Below are 17,184 nucleotides of genomic sequence, written 5' to 3'. Positions count from 1 at the left end.
AAGCAGATCTAGAAATACTTTCCTATAAATAATTCCACCAAATATTCATGTTTCTAAAGGAACAAAGAAATTTATAATATAATTTTTGTGGCAATATTACTTTTAAAATAGATATTATTTTATGTGAAAGTAGTCCCTTAGGACTAGAAATACAATTTTATCAATGTTGAGGCTTCACTCAAGTTACTTTTAATATAGCATGAATTCTAATTTTTCTTATTAATAAAAATCAGGTCAGATATAAGGGCTAAAGCTGAAGATCAGAGAAGAGAAGCTAATCCCAAGAGAGTTCTTACCTCTACCAATGCTCAGATTAAAGACTCAATCCTGTGTTCATAAATCCTCAGGCTGCTACTCTCTATGAAACCTCAGACTGCCTCTGAACTCCTGTCTCCTCACACCTTATATTCCTCTCTCCACCCAGCCATTTCACCTCTGTATCCATCTCCGTAGTACTGGTATTAAAGACATGGGATCCCAAAATCTATGATCACCTCTGTGTGAACTTTGTTTCTCTTTTGACAGATTGAATCTCCTGTAGCTCAGGGTGGCCTTGAACTCAAAGAGATTCACTGACCTCTGTCTCCCAAGTGCAGGGATTAAAAGAGTGTGTGTGCTACCACTGCTTGGTCTCTATGGCTATCTAGTGGCTTACTCCACACTCTGATCTCCAGGCAACTTTATTTGTTAGATTACAAACAATCCACCATTACATTCTAAAGTGTCCTGTGAGGAAAGAGTTCATAATGAGACATGATTTAATCAATCAGTGATTACCTAATCAATGGGCTAACGCAGAGATGTTTGATACAGAATCTTTTTTAGAAGGAAGGGCTTAATATGAGAAGTCATTGTTGGTGTGTCTCTGGAATGTGTATGTCCTGGGTAGAGTGGCAGCTTCCTGGAAGCTACATTAGAAAAACTCCCTTTCTCTTTACACTGCTTCCGCGTGTGTTTTGTTGCATAATTGAGACACTGATAAAGAGAAGTGGCATGCTGTTCAACTGGCACCCTAAGAACCACCCAACAGGAAAGAATCACCCAGCTCGAGGTCCAGTCTAGTGTCTCTACATCTTGCATTCAAAGTATATAGTGTTCCACACTCATATAAAAAAAATGTAGTTAAATTTGTTATTCCCTTCCTCATGCAACAAAGTAAGTTACATTTTCTGTAAGTCATTAGATCACCCACCAGAATATACTGAATTACAACTGATTCTTTCTGTATTCATATTTTCCACATCTTTTAAACCTTTCCTTATGAGAGTGATAAACCACCTTCATTTTGAACTAATTGTGCTTTAGGGCCATGGCTGTCTGTATTTCCTGAAAACATTACATACTCTATTGTTGCTAAAACTGAATCAGTGGGTTGCCAAACCTTCTGTTTCTTTAGTTTTCTTCAATATTGAGATTTCATTGGATTAAAATATAATTATACCATGCCTTTCACATGTGCAAAGTACAATCAGATGATGAAAATATGTATTTTTGTCTAATATTTTTAAGCAAGTACGAAATATCTAAGAAGCTAAAATGTGATTAAGATGGACTTGGTGGATGGTATTGTTCAAATGTTTCCTGACATTTTAAAAGATATAACTTTGAATGGTGAACACTTGCCATGTCTATATGACTTGGCTAATATCAAAGCAAATCAAATCTGGGGACCATGTATAGAACAAATGTTAAATAGATAAATGTATCTTCCTTGCTCGTGAATTTAACACAATTTTTAATTGTGTTAAACCAGCATTGTTTTGAGTGCTAGAAATTATAATATTAGATTGGCATAAATCTGGCTGCCCTCTCATGATAAAATGAGCCTGAGAGCCATTTGTTACTGTCTTTGTATTCATCCACTCCAACTAATATCTTAAAATTAATATATATAAAGGCACATCAAAATAAATATTTATTTTGAAAACAAGAAAACCAGATCAACAGGTAGGCAGACCCTTCTTAGAACTTCTAGCCTGTATGTAGGCAGATTTTTATGATGTGAGACCCAGGACTTGTGTCTTCATTTATATATAACTGTAATATCCATAGTATGCAAAGATATGTGTTGTTAAACCCTGGGGAGGCATTATAAACACAGAACAAAGACAAATGAAGTAAAGCAGGATTAAAGGTGTGTCTTTTTCTACCTTACCTCTAATTCCCAGCCACTATCTGCAGAGCTGTGATCCTAGACACTCTGCCATGTATTGTTGATTATAATAAAATAGTTCCACACTGTAGAACCGTAGAACATGGCATTTAAATTACTTAGGGTTCTTTTGACATGAGACACGATTGCTCCTCCCAGTACTAATCTATTCCTGAGAAAATGTTGGGCACTGGAAGACATTCCACTTGGAGCTTGCTTTCTTCTTGAAAAAAACTGGCCTTTGGGCAAAGAAGTACTCATACCTCAACCACTGAAGAAATGTATGGTGTCCTGGTGTCCGGACTAGACAAGCAGGATTTAAAACAAAAAGAAAAACACTGCCAAACCTTGCCAAGATAGGGTAAGATGGTTTTGAAGTTTTTCCTGTCTCTGAAAATTGTCTGACAGTTACTCTGGGCCTAAACCAAAAATGGTCGCTCAATCAGTGCAAGTGAGAATTTGGGTGATTGCTCAGGTAGCTATTTGTCTCTGTCATTTATTGCACCTTTTGGGAGTAGCTTGATTATGCTTCTTGTTTACTCTAGTAATATCATTTCCTTTCTCAGATCTTTGATGGGACTGAAGACTAGATAGTCATAGTTACTCTCCTCTCGTGACTTAGACAAGTCATTTCTAATACAAAACTTAGACTCCTTAGAACAAGATAATTATTAAAACATTCAGCATATGTTTCTTGCTTGATATTGTTTATGCTGGTTGTAATTCTAATTTTTTTTTCGAGACAGGGTTTCTCTGTAGCTTTGGAGCCTGTCCTGGCACTAGCTCTTGTAGACCAGGCTGGCTTCGAACTCACAGAGATCCGCCTGCCTCTGCCTCCCGAGTGCTGGGATTAAAGGCATGCGTCACCACCACCCGGCTGTAATTCTAATTTTTATACTTGATATTTGTTCTTATTGTATATAATTTTGTATCAGGCTTAAAACTCATTTTAGACAAAAGAGGTGGTGCTGTGGAAACTCTTTCAGTCATTAGCCTTTAAGATACTGGCCCAGTTGGGGTGTGGTCAAATGTACTATATATACAGAGGTAAAAACATGCACGACCCCTTGGCTGCTGGATTAGATTCCTGTTCACTGTTCATGCAGAGGCAGAGGACTGCTGATCTGTGAGTCTAAATAAAAAAAACCTTTATTATACTCCATTCTGAGCTAGTGTGGGACTATACTTTATTATAATCAACAACAACCATATCTCTGCCATTCACTAGTTTCAGGTTGTAGAGCTGATCTCAAGCCTTCTAATCCCAGAAACCTGCTCCTGGATCTTAAGCCTGCTTGGCTATAATTCTCGTCTCTTTGCTCTTGATATCATCATAGAAATTCAGTGAAGAAAGGAGGGCAGGGAAAAGATCAGAGGTCAGCACAGTTCAAAGGTGGAGCAACTAAGGTCAAAGTAATTAATGGAAAGTCAGATCCTGCTTTCGGCTATAAAGATTCAAACCATGATAGTAGAATAAGGATCCATGTACCTATGAATTTCAGTGAAAACACAGGCCAGGACTTGAATTTTGCACTTTGATAGACTGGATATGAAACCTTGGAAACTTTAATTCACCTACCTAATCAAGGTTTTCCTGTTGTAAAATAGCTATTAAACAATCACTGGATGTATCTGAAATCTATGAAGTGAGACAGTGTGGATGAAAGATTTAATGGCACCAGTTTATTATCCAATACCAAGTAGCCAGCCCTAAAACAGGCACACACAAGTAACATTAGACGAGCTGAGCAGGTGCATTTTATATATTTAGGAATACACAACTCACACATAAAGCAACGACAATAATTTTTAAATGAGGCATGAATTTGAAAGAGGGCAGGGAGAATATGTAGGGGGGTTTGGAGGAAGAAAAGGGAAAGGAGAAATGATGAAATTATATTATAGTCTCAAAAAAGTTAAAATACGTCTTTGGAAATGATTTTTTAAAAAGCATTTAAAGGATGTCTTGTACCAAATGCTTCATTTGAGAAGACATCTCTGAAAGGGGATGTGAACTAGAGGCAGGTTCTAGTGTTGAATCCATTGGGCAGACACAAGCCAGAGCTGTAATGACATTAGAGCAGAGAGGTTGTATGCACTGGACAAAACCCCTCACTCTGAAGCAATGGTCAGCCTAGGACATGTTATCATCCCTAGAAAGGGGGGTTTGTGACTGCAGACCCGCAATAGAGGCTACACATCAATTGCCAATTTAGCCACAAATCACCCTCATTACCATGTATAGAATATCAACATTTACAAAGGAAAATAGCTATACCTTCATAGTGTTTAAATTGCACACAAGAAATGATATGCCTCCAACATTTGACCATAGCCACCCTGTCATTGCTTTTGTCTCTAGGCAACGAAAAGAATTGTTTACGTTCCAAGGATGCTCAGCATTCTTCAAAGCTTCTTCCTTATAAAAATGTTAAATTAACGTGGGTGGGGAGGTGGTTAAGAAGGCACAGCCTTATACCAACACACATAACTATGTGATTTATCTAATAAATGCAAGCCCCAATGCAGTATATTTTGTGGATGTTAATGGCCTGAAATCCTTTTCAGCGGCAGCATTAATCAGTTAGGGATGGGTTATTTTATGGTCTTTAATGGCCTTTGTTGATAGATGGAGATTTTGTTTACAGATTATTCTTCATTGAGCTGCCATACATTGCAAGCGATGATTCTTAGACATGTTCTCAAAATACAAATTGTGCTGCAAGGAAATCTGTTCAGAGTTAAATTAAATTAGATAGCTGCATTTTTATGAAGCTTGGGTAATAGGCAGAATGCTGCCTGTGCTTTTCCTGAGACTATACTGTAGATAGTCTCAAATACACTATTTGTCCCCAATAGTTCTATGCTTGTGTGAGAATTTTACAACCTACTTGTTCTTGCTCTTGCGTAATTTATGGGGAATACATAATATTTGAAATGTATTTCATGGTGCTTGACCGCAATAATGAATATCTGCCTTCAGGTAAGACTCCACCAAATGTTTTCACTTTAAGACAAAGGAACAAATGCAGAAGTGCCCATTTATAGTTTCCAAATGTTTTAAATGTTAATACACACAGCCCAGTGGTAAGAGTTTCATAATTGTCTCAGTCAGTGTTTTGCTTTGCACAGAGTAATTGTTCACTGTATGTTTGGGGTGATATTATTCATGGGCTTTTAATACACAGACATGGCTCATCTTGATTCTAATACTTTGCTCGCGTACATTTTGTAGATTGAGTACGGAGCCTCAGAGTTTGACTGTGATTACATGACTTCAAAGTACATTATCATTTCTCAAATATTATTTACTCTTAAAACCTCTGCCCAAGGATGTATTGTGTTTCCTTCCTATTTCCTTCTTTGTACCCTTCTTTTCTCTTTCCTGCGTCTCCTCCTTCCTTTCCCTCCACCTCCCTTTTTATACATAAATAACTATAGAAAGCAAAGGATTTGGTTTGATGGAACTAAATTAAACTATGATTAAGCTAAAAATGATGGTACCATAATTTAATTCCATGTGAAAGCTGAATTTTTGAAGTACTCAGTGTCTACCTTCCTGAAAGGTACCACAGATGCTGAGACCATCTTATTTGCAGACACCCTCCTTGTGTTTTGTATAAAGCCTTTAGAGACCACCCTTAGGGACCAGAGCTGTGTTGACCCCTCTTTGTAGCTCTATTACTTTTATACTAATGGTTAAAGAATTATAGTTCAAGTTTAATTTTCTTATTTAAAATTACACATTTGTGTAGTTTTCATAACAACCAAATGACCGAAGTCACAAGTTACCATAGAGTCACATGGAAGACAGAGACGGCATGCTCAGCAATGTGTGGGCTCACCACACACGCCAGGCACATCCGTTTCCCCACTATTGCTCCTAACTCTCTTTGCAACAAAGTCTTTTTTAGAAGCATTGTTGATGTGTTAACGTGATCCAGTGCTCATTGGATTAAACACATCATGGTAACACAAAGGTGAAAATCCCTTCTCCTCCATGCCCGTTCATTACACTCCTTACTGACTCAGCGGTTTAATTTTTGTTATTTTTTTATACTATGGTAATGTTAATGCCAAGAACCAGAGGTTATTTTCTACCGTTAACCTCAAACAAGAAAAATCTGTGTTGTAGCCATTTGGGCACAATGTGAAGAAAATAAATGTATGCCAGTAACAGAGAGATCTCTGTAGTCAGGGATTATATGTCGTGTATAATGTCAATGTCTTCTCATGGCACATATTGCCATCCTCAAGTTGTCTTCTCAATAGTTAGTGTTAGGGAGAGAAGGTATAGAAGGAATAAAGAAATTGGTTCTAGAGAAATCACATAGAGGAATTCTTATATATGGATTAAATCCATTAGTTAGTTTTACATCCACATAGCACATATAAATTCCTTTAAAAGTCTATATTACACTGTGACATCCAAGATCTGTTGTATTTAAAAATTATTTACTAATTGGACTTGAACATTTAAAATATCTAATTTTTCCTACAAATAATATTGGCATTGTTTTCTTTTTAAAGTTTTCATGATTATTAATGAGCTCAACAGATAGATACTCACTGGCATTATGAAATCGTTTCTACTAGTTCAAGTTGACATACATTTTAAACTTACTGACTTTTTATAGGAATGTTCAATTATCTGTTTTGGGCCTCAGGGTGGCATTGGAATTATGCAATAAAAATCTTTGAATATTTATTTTGATGTCTTCCTCCTTATAGTTTGTGTAAAGGTTTTAGAGACTCCCTCAGATGCCAAATTTTGTTGGTTAAAGAATTATATGAAAGGATCAATTTTTATTTCACTATTACTTATTTGTATAATTCTCACAACTGCCAAATGACATAACTTTCAACTAGTTACTTCATGAAAAACAGAGCACTTTAAAGTCATGCATGCATGCTTCTTTTCCCTTAGAAATTCTAATTTATGTTTACCTCTAATTTTCCCTGAGTATATAAATGTTGTATACATCTGAGATCCTCTAAAATTGTGCTGCATTGTGCAATGAAAGTCTGTGCCTCCAGTCAGGCTGATGTGCTGATTTCAGGGGTGCTGGCCATCCAATTAGTATTCTGCACTCCCTTTCACATGGCTTATGAATCTGTCAACCTTTATTTCTTTGTTTGTCTCATTTGGACACTCCTCCACACTCATACATACATATGGCTATTCAGCATTCAACCACATTCAAATTGTTTTCCTCTCCTGAACCATTGCTTGCAGTTATGGGCAAGGTGATATTCACAGTCTTTGGTAGCCTTCAGTTCTTTTCCATTCCCTGAGGAAGGTTTCCCATGCCCTTTGTGATTCAAGTCCTAGGAACATATCCCAGGCCCGTGTGATTAGCATCCTCTGCGCTCATCATTTTCTTTACTCTTAAATGCAACTTGCTCTTGGTCCTCTATGCAGATTTTCTCGCAGTTTCTTTTAGATACTTGTGATCTTTTCCCTCCCCGTCCATGGAAATCATACCCGACGAGCAGTTTTTGCCACTTGGGGGTGAAAATTATGACTACTGTGTCCCTCTACAGCTGACCTAGCTACAAGTTGGTAATAATAAAACTTCAAAAATGAATTCCCAATATGGCCTCCCTCTCCGCTCTTACTTTTCTTCAATACTCTACCCAACTTGCCAGAATCTCCAGTGGGAAATGACATACAAATACTGGCAACAATGTAGCATGCTGAGAGGAGGATCAGGGTTCAAAACTTCTCTGCCTCTCACTGCACATGGTGAGTTGGAGGCCAGCTATGTACTACCACAGAGAATTATTGCTTAACTTGCTGAGCCTGAGCTGCTCATCCCAGCTGTGCAATAAGCCCAGAGATTCATGCTAGGAAGAAGCTGCTACACACCTAGTGCCCTTGTTTTTCCCACTTCTCCTGAGGAGCTGGCTTCTTGCTCCAATCTCTGACAGCTGATGGATTATTGCTTGTGCTCTAAAGTTCTTGAGCTGTTGGATTCTCATCACCTAACACAAGTCCTGTAACACAGGAGGCACCAACCAACCTGATTAAATGAATGAAACTCACAGTCTCCACTCTCAGAACAACCCATAACTAAATCAGAGGATCCACACATTTTCTTAATTCAAGTAGATTCATTTTCAGTGAAACATAGAGATTGATTCCCTTTCTCTCCTCATCCTCCAATTGAATGAACCTGTAATAATTCCTCTTTATAAAGTGAAAATTCTATAGTATGTCTGAGTATAACAAAATACTGTAACCTGGATTGAATTTTCCTGAAAACAAGCCTTGAAGGGAAAATTGGAGCAATAGCTTTTTCTGATTTGATTTACTAATCAGTTTTAAAAATTGTATCTTTCCTTTTTGGGACAGGATACTCTACACTGAACTTATTCAGCATTGATCGATAACCCTCGGATTAACTCTCTGAGACAGAAGAGAAAATGCCCAGTTTTCAAATCCTAAGAGCCCTATCTTCTAGAAAGAAAGATGATTTTTTGTTTAATGAGCTTTAGAACAATCACAACATAAGTAAAGGAAGCACAATAGAAACAGGAATAAATTTGCCTCTTGTGTTTGCTAGAGTGGATGGCTTCTTATTAATGGTGTGGTCCATTATGCCAATCGAAGCAAAAGATGGGAGACTCTGAGTTATAAAAAATCCTTTTGAAAATGTGTAATTATTTCTTGAGAGGTAATAATGCCAAGAAAAAGGCAATGGAACTACTGGTTAGCAGGCATGTTGCTATAAAGTCAATAAAAGAGAATCTAAAACTGTTCTTTACTTCTAGAAGTTTCTTTGGGGGCTAGTCAACCAGAAACCTTTACTATAGTTGACAACCTTTAATGATAAATATATCGACTAGAACTTTTGTTCAACAATTTGAAACCATTCAGGTTCTTAAGACTCTGGAAATATCTCCTTCTCATGGATAAGAAATGGTAATTCATAGGACAGCTATTTTCGAGGTACTGATACTAAGAACTAGAAATTCTCACAAGATTAATGTCTCCATTAAGGAAGTTCAACTTGTAGCTGTTAAGAGTGCTGGCTAGCTCATTCAGACTAACCCTTTAAGGCAGCTAATTTCTTGGGTAGTTTATAGCTTTTCCAGAACACAGAGCTTGTGCATCTAGAGTCCCGAAACCATTTTGAATCAGGCTGTTTACTACAGTGTGTCTGTACATTATCAACACCTCAGGAACACCACCAGCCATGTTTAATATCTGGTATTAGAAGGATATTTTCTTAATCAACCTTGATATAATAAAAACAAGCCTAGCATCTGGTCAAGACATTCCCATACATATGATGTTTATCCGTCTCTTTATTCTCTTGCTTTCATTATTTGAAACAGTCATATATTTTATATGACTAAACTATTTTTTCCTAAGAAAAATTTGGCTGTATCACCTACTTTGTTTTCTTTTCTGAATTCTTCTTAAGTATTTTTTTATTTTTAAACTTTTAAAAATTGCAATAGAAATGCATCACTTTCATCCCCCATTTCTCCTCTCCACTCCCTCTCTACTACCCTCCCTCTAAAGGCTTCCAAGCCTTTACTCTTAAGTTGATAGCTTCCTTTACTTTGATTGGATTTGTAACATGCATATGCACATATCTGCATATATATATATACATACAAATATAGACAAATACAGCCTGCTGAGTCCATCTTTATTGTTTGTGTATAAATGGTTTCAAGGCTGATAACTCTGCATTGTGTTGCAACTAATGGGTTCATCACTGGGAAAGGCTGTCTTCTTTTCCCAGCAGTCATTAGTTGCCTACCCAAGTATTTCTTTGTACAGAGGTGGGAGCCTAGGAAATTTCCCTTTCCACATTAATATAGCCATTAATAGTTCAATTTTTCAGGTTTATGAAACCATTTCTAGGAAAGTATGTTTCACAGCAGATTTGCTGGTATTTTGACTCTTACAATCTTTCCACCCCCTCTCCCACAGAGACATATTCATTGGGGTGAACTCCTCACAATATACTGATGCATGGCTATGTCACCTTGTTTTTTTTTTGTTGTTGTTGTTGGGTTTGTGTGTGTGTGTGTGTGTGTGTGTGTGTGTGTGTGTGTGTGATGGTCTTGACTTGCTGTAAGGAAAGCCTTTTTTGTTGAGTGGTGGTTGCTACACTTATCTGAGGGTATAAGGATACTGTTTAAAATGTAGTAAAAAAATGTGCTGGTCTAGTCAAAGGATAGTGGCAGATTTTTTCTATAGTCCATAAACTCACTAGCCTGGGGAAGTTGGGTTTCCTGTACCAGGCATGGTTAACCTCCTAGCAAGTGGATTTTAAATCCAATTAGACAACTGTTTGTTATCAATGCCATGTCAGAGCCGCCCTTTTACCCACATCTTGCCATGCTGGTAATTGTTGTGTTTCATAAGTATTGCAGCTGGGGAATACTGTTTCATTGCTTCCCCTCCTTGAAAGCTTGCATAACAGTTTCTTAGTTTTAAAGTCATTACATGAAAAGAAAATATCCAATATGGGGTACCCTGTGATATTTTGATACATGCATACACTTGTGTGTTTATTTCTAGTTTTCCTCTCTCCTCACGCATGCAGTTGTCACTGAAGTGGAAATTCCAAATCCTTCCTCTCACTTTAACATATGCACCCAGCTCACTGGCAATTTTATCAGTCTCCTTGCTTCACAGACCAGAAAGTCTGGTTTCTATCAAGTAATAGCTGTGTGCATTGAATGGCCTTTCCCCATGTCTCCTGACTTCTTGTTTCCTAGTCTTTGGCGACTACCCTTCATTCACTTGCGAGGAGCACATTTTATTTATATTTCATGGATGAATGAGATCTTGTAGTACTCATCTTCATATTCTTTAAAGTAATTTCATGCACTGTAATGATTTCCAAGTCCATCTTGTTGTCCACCCAAGAATATCAAGCAGAAATACTCTATCCATGTAGTCAGGAGATAATGAAAGAAGTTGGAGAGTATAGCTCTATACTCTACAAAGACAATAGATTTTTTTTAAAAAAAAAAGTAGGAACATGTCAGAGGACAATACAGGAAGATGGGTAATATAGGAGAATGAAGAGAAAGAGCAGAAACTAAAGAAGACAGAATGAGCCAAAGAAAGAAGATATGAGTCACTTCACTGTGCACTGTGGACAGTGTGTTGCTAATGATGTAGAATTGGGGTTGATTTTTATCACATTGTAAAATTGTTGAAACATACATTATGTAGTTCACATTTAAGGAAGAACTCTCGGTTGTATTTTCCGTGTTTTAACAAAGTGTATCTGCTTTTAAAACTCGTATGTAACCGTGAGGTGATTGGTAAACTGTCAGATTGCAGTAAAGACTTTTGTTCATTTTATATAAAAAATAAAGAAAGTAATCATTTGAAATATTCTGTACTTTGATCTACACGTAGGAGAAGGCATACAAAACTATAGTTGTGAAACATCGAAACAGAAATCCCAACAGAGTTTCAACCATAACATCAGCTCTTGAGTGTAACCAACAACAGCAGCCCACACTAGCCAAACACGTCAATGCTTTCCATCACACACCTGCAATGAAAGGAATTACCTTTTGTTTTCAGCTCCCAACATGTATGCGTTTCCTAATTGACCCTTGGAGCTGCAATTCTAGCACATATAAAATAACGCTCCAAAAGCGGATCTGTTGAGCCACAGGTGTTTGTCTCAAGTTAAATGATACAAAAGAACATATTGCCTGAGGTTATCAATTTCATCATTTTAATATAAAAATTAAATGAAAGGTGAATGGGAAACATTTGCTCTGAAGGCATAAGTACCTTATGCATTAATTTATTTACCAGATAAATATGTCTTCCTATATTCATTGTCCTCATACCTGATCCTGCAGTTTTTTTGAGATATATTTTGTCCTTAAAATATAGATGACATAAATAAGTCTTTCACTTAGTAAGGTAAAGTTGGATAGAGACAAAAGATAAAGAACCAGATTTATTTAAAAAACAGAAAATTATTGAATTCCTCAATAACATAGCATAATATATACATAGCCACTTAATCAAATTTACTAATTGAATGGATCAAACATTCCTCATCAGAGTCTTTTGCTTATTGTCTTTAAGGCAGCCAAGAATATATTGTTTTGAAATGTGTGCGTTGTAGTAAATCTGTAAGTGGCATTTAACATATAACTGATATACTGTCAAAAAGGTATGTAAGGGATTTTAAATCACAATAATGTTCTGTTCTATGCTTGTGGAGGGTTAATATTTGAGCTATATTATTTGTTTGGATTTGTAAATAAATTGTAAATTGAAGGAAATTTTGTTCTCATTGACATATGTTTAATCTTTCTACAAGATAAAGTGTGATATAAGTGTGTACATACTTATATCTTTATTTATCAAATTGTAATTCTGATCACGGTCTCTTCAACATGCATATCCCTATTCTCCCATTTGATGCCACTAATGGTAGCCATTTACTCATTGTGAATAAATGTCCAAATTGCAGCAGAGATGATGGCTCCTCAAATGGGTCAGTGTCAAGGTAGATGATAATTTAAACTCAGTAAGGGATATTTTTCCCAAAATTTTTTCCACAGTGAGTATCTATTGATTAAATAAATCAATTAAATTATTAAATTTATTTCTTAAAAAACAGCTTTACTTCTCAGTGATTGATAAGTCTGGGCACTGTGGTTAAAGCCCATTGTTAGAGTGTTTGGCTAACAAACGTAAAACTCTGTGTTCAGCCACTGAAAACGCATACAATACACACAATACTTTTGACTGAAGTGCCCAAGGGATGAGCTTCCTTTCTTCTTACCCAAGGGCTACTGTGCATTAATGTGTGGACATATGAGGCGAGATGAAAACAGAAGCTTGGTTGATGGAAAGAGATCTATGCACTGCCTACAGCCTCCAATTTATCCATTATTATGACCGTCTTGTTTTCTGAGATACAAGAAAAAAAAACGGAAAACCATTCGCCAGCTTTTTTGAAAATAGTTCACAATGACATAACAACAGCCTAGTGAAGAGGAAGTACAGAAAAATGAATCAATTTACATCCCTTCTGTCAATATATTGTTTCCTGTTTGATGGCTGATTTCTATGTATGTTACTTCTCCTTTTGCTTTTTTTTTGTGCTGTTTTATGATTCATTCACAATAGGAAATCCTTGTATCACATGATAGAAGTACTGTGGGAGATTGCAATTTGGTGTTATCAAAAGCACAGAATCATGGGCACCTGGCTAAGCTCTGGGTTCGTCTAGCTCTATAAACATTTACTCAGTAACTTACGGTGCAAAGTGAGTGTATGGAAAAGCATGACTCTGATCCAGGTCAGAAATCCCTGAGAATCTATATTGTGATAGCTTGTAGGGTGACTTTAGGGGACTTTTGGTTCCTTTACTGTATTTTTCTAGTAGGTCAGCCATCCTTTGGCTGGTTTATGTAGCTCTGCAGTAAGAATAATCAGTCTGCTTTAAAGCTGCAGACTATTATGGAGTCAGAATAGATGTCTGACAACAGAAGACCGAGTTAGGAAAATGTGGTACATACATACAATGGTGGGGTTTTTATTCATAAAGAGATGAAATAATGACTATTAGAAAAGATGACACTGGAGATTGTCATAATAAGCTCAGAGGTAGACATTGAGCACCACATTAATTTTTTCATATGTGGACCTCTAAATTGTTTATAGATAGATAACAATGTTTAGTCACATGCGGATGAATAAAAGCTAGTCATTCATAAGCATTGGATAAGAACATGGATAAGACACCCAAGAGGGATGGATAAAGGAAGACCAGAAGGGAGATTAGGGTAATAGAGGAGGGGTTATAGAATCAAAACACATAATATACTAGAAAGACATTGTTTATGCGAAACCTATACTGTACATGATGAATATGCACTAATTAAGTCAAGAACAATGGCAATGGGTTTTTGATCCTACTGCACGTACTGGCTTTGGGGGAGCCTAGGCAGTTTGGATGCTCACCTTACTAAACCTGGATGGAGGTGGGCGGTCCTTGGACTTCCCACAGGTCAGGGAACCCTGATTGCTCTTCAAGCTGATGAGGGAGAGGGACTTAATCGGGGGAGGGGGAGGGAAATGGGAGGCAGTGGCGGGGAGGAGGCAGATATCCTTAATAAGTAAATAAATTAAAAACAAAAAAAACCTCTAACCGGTACAAAAAAAAGAAAGAAAGAAAGAAAGAAAACTAAGTGGGAAAAGCTATTCAGAAGGGCATTCCACTCTATACAAACTTATGAGTCTACAGTCACTTCACTTTAAGACTAGAAGAGTCAGTTAGACAAGTTGGAAACACACATGCATCCACATAAAATCTGGTATTCTTCTGAACCATGTTTGACATTGACAAGCACTCATTTCTATGCAATGAAGTATCCTGTGGGCACATGAACATGTAGGGTCTTTAATTTTTATAATGATTCTCAAGTATGTTTAAATAAAGTAAATGTAAAAATCGAGACTGAATAGCTCTGCAAGTACGTGGTGTCCTTAGCTGCAGAGAAAAAGCAGATGTGCAGTCTTGTCATGCTTTAGGGCTTTGATGCCACAAGGGACATCAGAGAGGGCATTTCTATTTCCAACAGAGGAGCTGATTTGGACCCAAGTACTGTCCAGACTCATAAATATGTTGATGAGAATGCCCACGGGTCCTGGAGTACTTTACAGATTGTAGCAGCAGCCCTTTGAGGTTTAAAATGCTGGAAATTAATTTTACATAAACTTACAACTTTCTTGGCATTGACTTTGGTGGCTACACATCTGAAAAACTGATCCTAAAGCAGAACCCAAAATAGTTAGAGGTTTAACCATCACAGACACTTGCTTCTTCCCTCATGGAGTTCATTGGTCAATAGGAAATAAATAAGTTATAATTAATAGAAGATGAATGTAATTTATTAGAAAATGATTTTTTGCCAGGCACATGCCTTTAATACCAGCACTCAGGAGGCATAGGCAGGCGGATCTCTGTGAGTTCAAGGCCAGCCTGGTCTACAAGAGCTAGTTCCAGGATAGGCACCAAAGCTACAGAGAAACCCTGTCTTGAAAAAAAAAAAAACAAAAGAAAAAAAAAAAAGAAAGGAAGCAATAAAAAAAAGAAAATGATATTTTGTGACCATTACACTTTTTATAACAACAAAAATTACCACTTAAGCATTTCCAAATCATTTATAGCATTCTAATTCATTAAAACCAAAGCTTTTAAAAGTGATTTTAAAATATGGATTAAATAAGATTATTCTTAATCCTTCAAGAACTGGGTAGACACACAATTCTTTTCATCTCTCCACATGCAAAGTGGTACTAACTAAAAGATGTGAAAGACCAAATTAAAACTGCTCTTTAGTTTCAAATTGTCTTGTATCTTATTATTATTCTTAACAGAGAAGATTATTTTGAAAGATCTCTAAAGGGAGCACAATGCAAATACCTTCTGAAGTCGTCCCCATCCGTATTCTCTTATAGGACACAAGCCTCTGAAAAAATCCATCTACATTAGAACCAAGAAGTTTCTGTCAAAACATTCAAGATCAACATATTATAAAGAGCATTTATTTCACCAATCAAGGATTTTATACTCATTTTATATAAATGATTGACAGGATCAGAATGATGGGGATAATGAATATTATTCATTTATACCAAAGATAATTGGCTCATAGTCTTCGTAGATTGTAGAAAGTTGCAGAAAAGATATCCAGTTCTAGTTTATATCGTCAGAGATGTAGAAAATACTTAATGATTTATATTAATCAGTAATTTAAAATAGTTCAAACACAATTCTGATATCATAAATATCATAAATAAAGAGTGTAAACACTTGCTGCTTAATTGTAACTCTTTCTAAAGTATTTGTAAGTCAGCCAATGAAATGCATGAATCAGTACACCACTGAATCTTTATTTGTGCCAATATAATTATGGAATATTGTTTAGATGGACTTTGAATCTGGATAAATGATAGAAAGGCTCCTGGAAAAGGCATCTCCTTGGAGCCAGAAGTCAGTAGATCTTTTCACCACGAGGCTCTTCTGAGAGGGGCAAAGCCTGAAAGAGAGGTGTGGGCACAGGTAATTGGAAACTGGTCTGGGGAAGGTCTAGTTATCAGCTCCTTTGCTCTTGTCAGAGACAGTGAGAAAACATTAAAGGAGTAACAGACCTAACTTTTATTTCTACAGTTTGTAATCTCTTGGGTTCCATGGAAGAAACTAGTAAATAAATGCGATAAGTATTAATAGAAATATTACCTGGCATTTTCTCTTTTCTTGTCTTTAAATATAGTAATGAATTGTTCACACGAACACTATTGAGTTTGCACCCTAGCTGGCGTCTGTGTTAATATTGAAAGCACAGAGAGGTTTGAACTAAGGAACAAGACTGAAGCAAACTACATTATTTTTGTTTTCTTAAATCATGCAAATCTGTCTCTTGTCCTCTCCTATATCTTAGCTTTTCGTACTTTTTGATGTTTTCCATTGTGAATGTCCATCATTTTATTTGCTGTTGTGTAAACTCTCCAGTAAGAAAAGAATTGAGCTTCACCAAGATCCCATACTCTCTGAAGCCAAGATGATCAAGTAATGTTTGTCAACTGACTGGCATGCAGCATCCATCAGTAACACAGGGAAGAACTCAGGGGCTCTTCACAGTGGAATGGAAAGTTTCCTTATGTCATATTCGCCACACCTTGTGCCAAGGGAGTTTATCTTGAGGTATTGAGCTGAGAGGATGAAGTTGGGAAGAAGACTGACTGATAGCTTTGATCACTAAAAGAACTATAACTGGAATATTTCTGGTAAATACTTGGTTGCCTTCTCATTTCAAGAGCCAGTGATGTAAGCCACAGAGAATCAATCAGTGCCAAAGCTGTTTTGTCTGGATCCAACTGCCAAATAGTCAACATTAAAAAAAAAAAAAAGAAAACTCTAAGACTAATTGACTCATTGATCTTAGCAGAAAAATATCAGAAGCAAACAGACTTTATATGAGAGATTTACTCATTCTTCTAATTGATAATATCCTGT

At 36.6% G+C, this 17,184-nt stretch overlaps 1 protein-coding gene across 1 annotated transcript in view; it reads left to right on the top strand.

Annotated features, from left to right (window-relative positions):
• Pcdh15 (protocadherin related 15) overlaps window positions 1-17,184 on the top strand; it is a 600,282-nt gene that overhangs the window by 124,130 nt on the left and 458,968 nt on the right. The gene's annotated exons all lie outside the window — the stretch shown is intronic.

The sequence above is a fragment of the Microtus oregoni genome, unplaced genomic scaffold, assembly GCF_018167655.1.
Source record: "Microtus oregoni isolate MIOR12 unplaced genomic scaffold, Mior012 000007F_ref0000211, whole genome shotgun sequence".
Classification (NCBI taxonomy): domain Eukaryota; kingdom Metazoa; phylum Chordata; class Mammalia; order Rodentia; family Cricetidae; genus Microtus; species Microtus oregoni.
The sequence above is the reverse complement of the archived record's forward strand: the minus strand, read 5'-3'. Positions and strand labels throughout refer to the sequence as shown.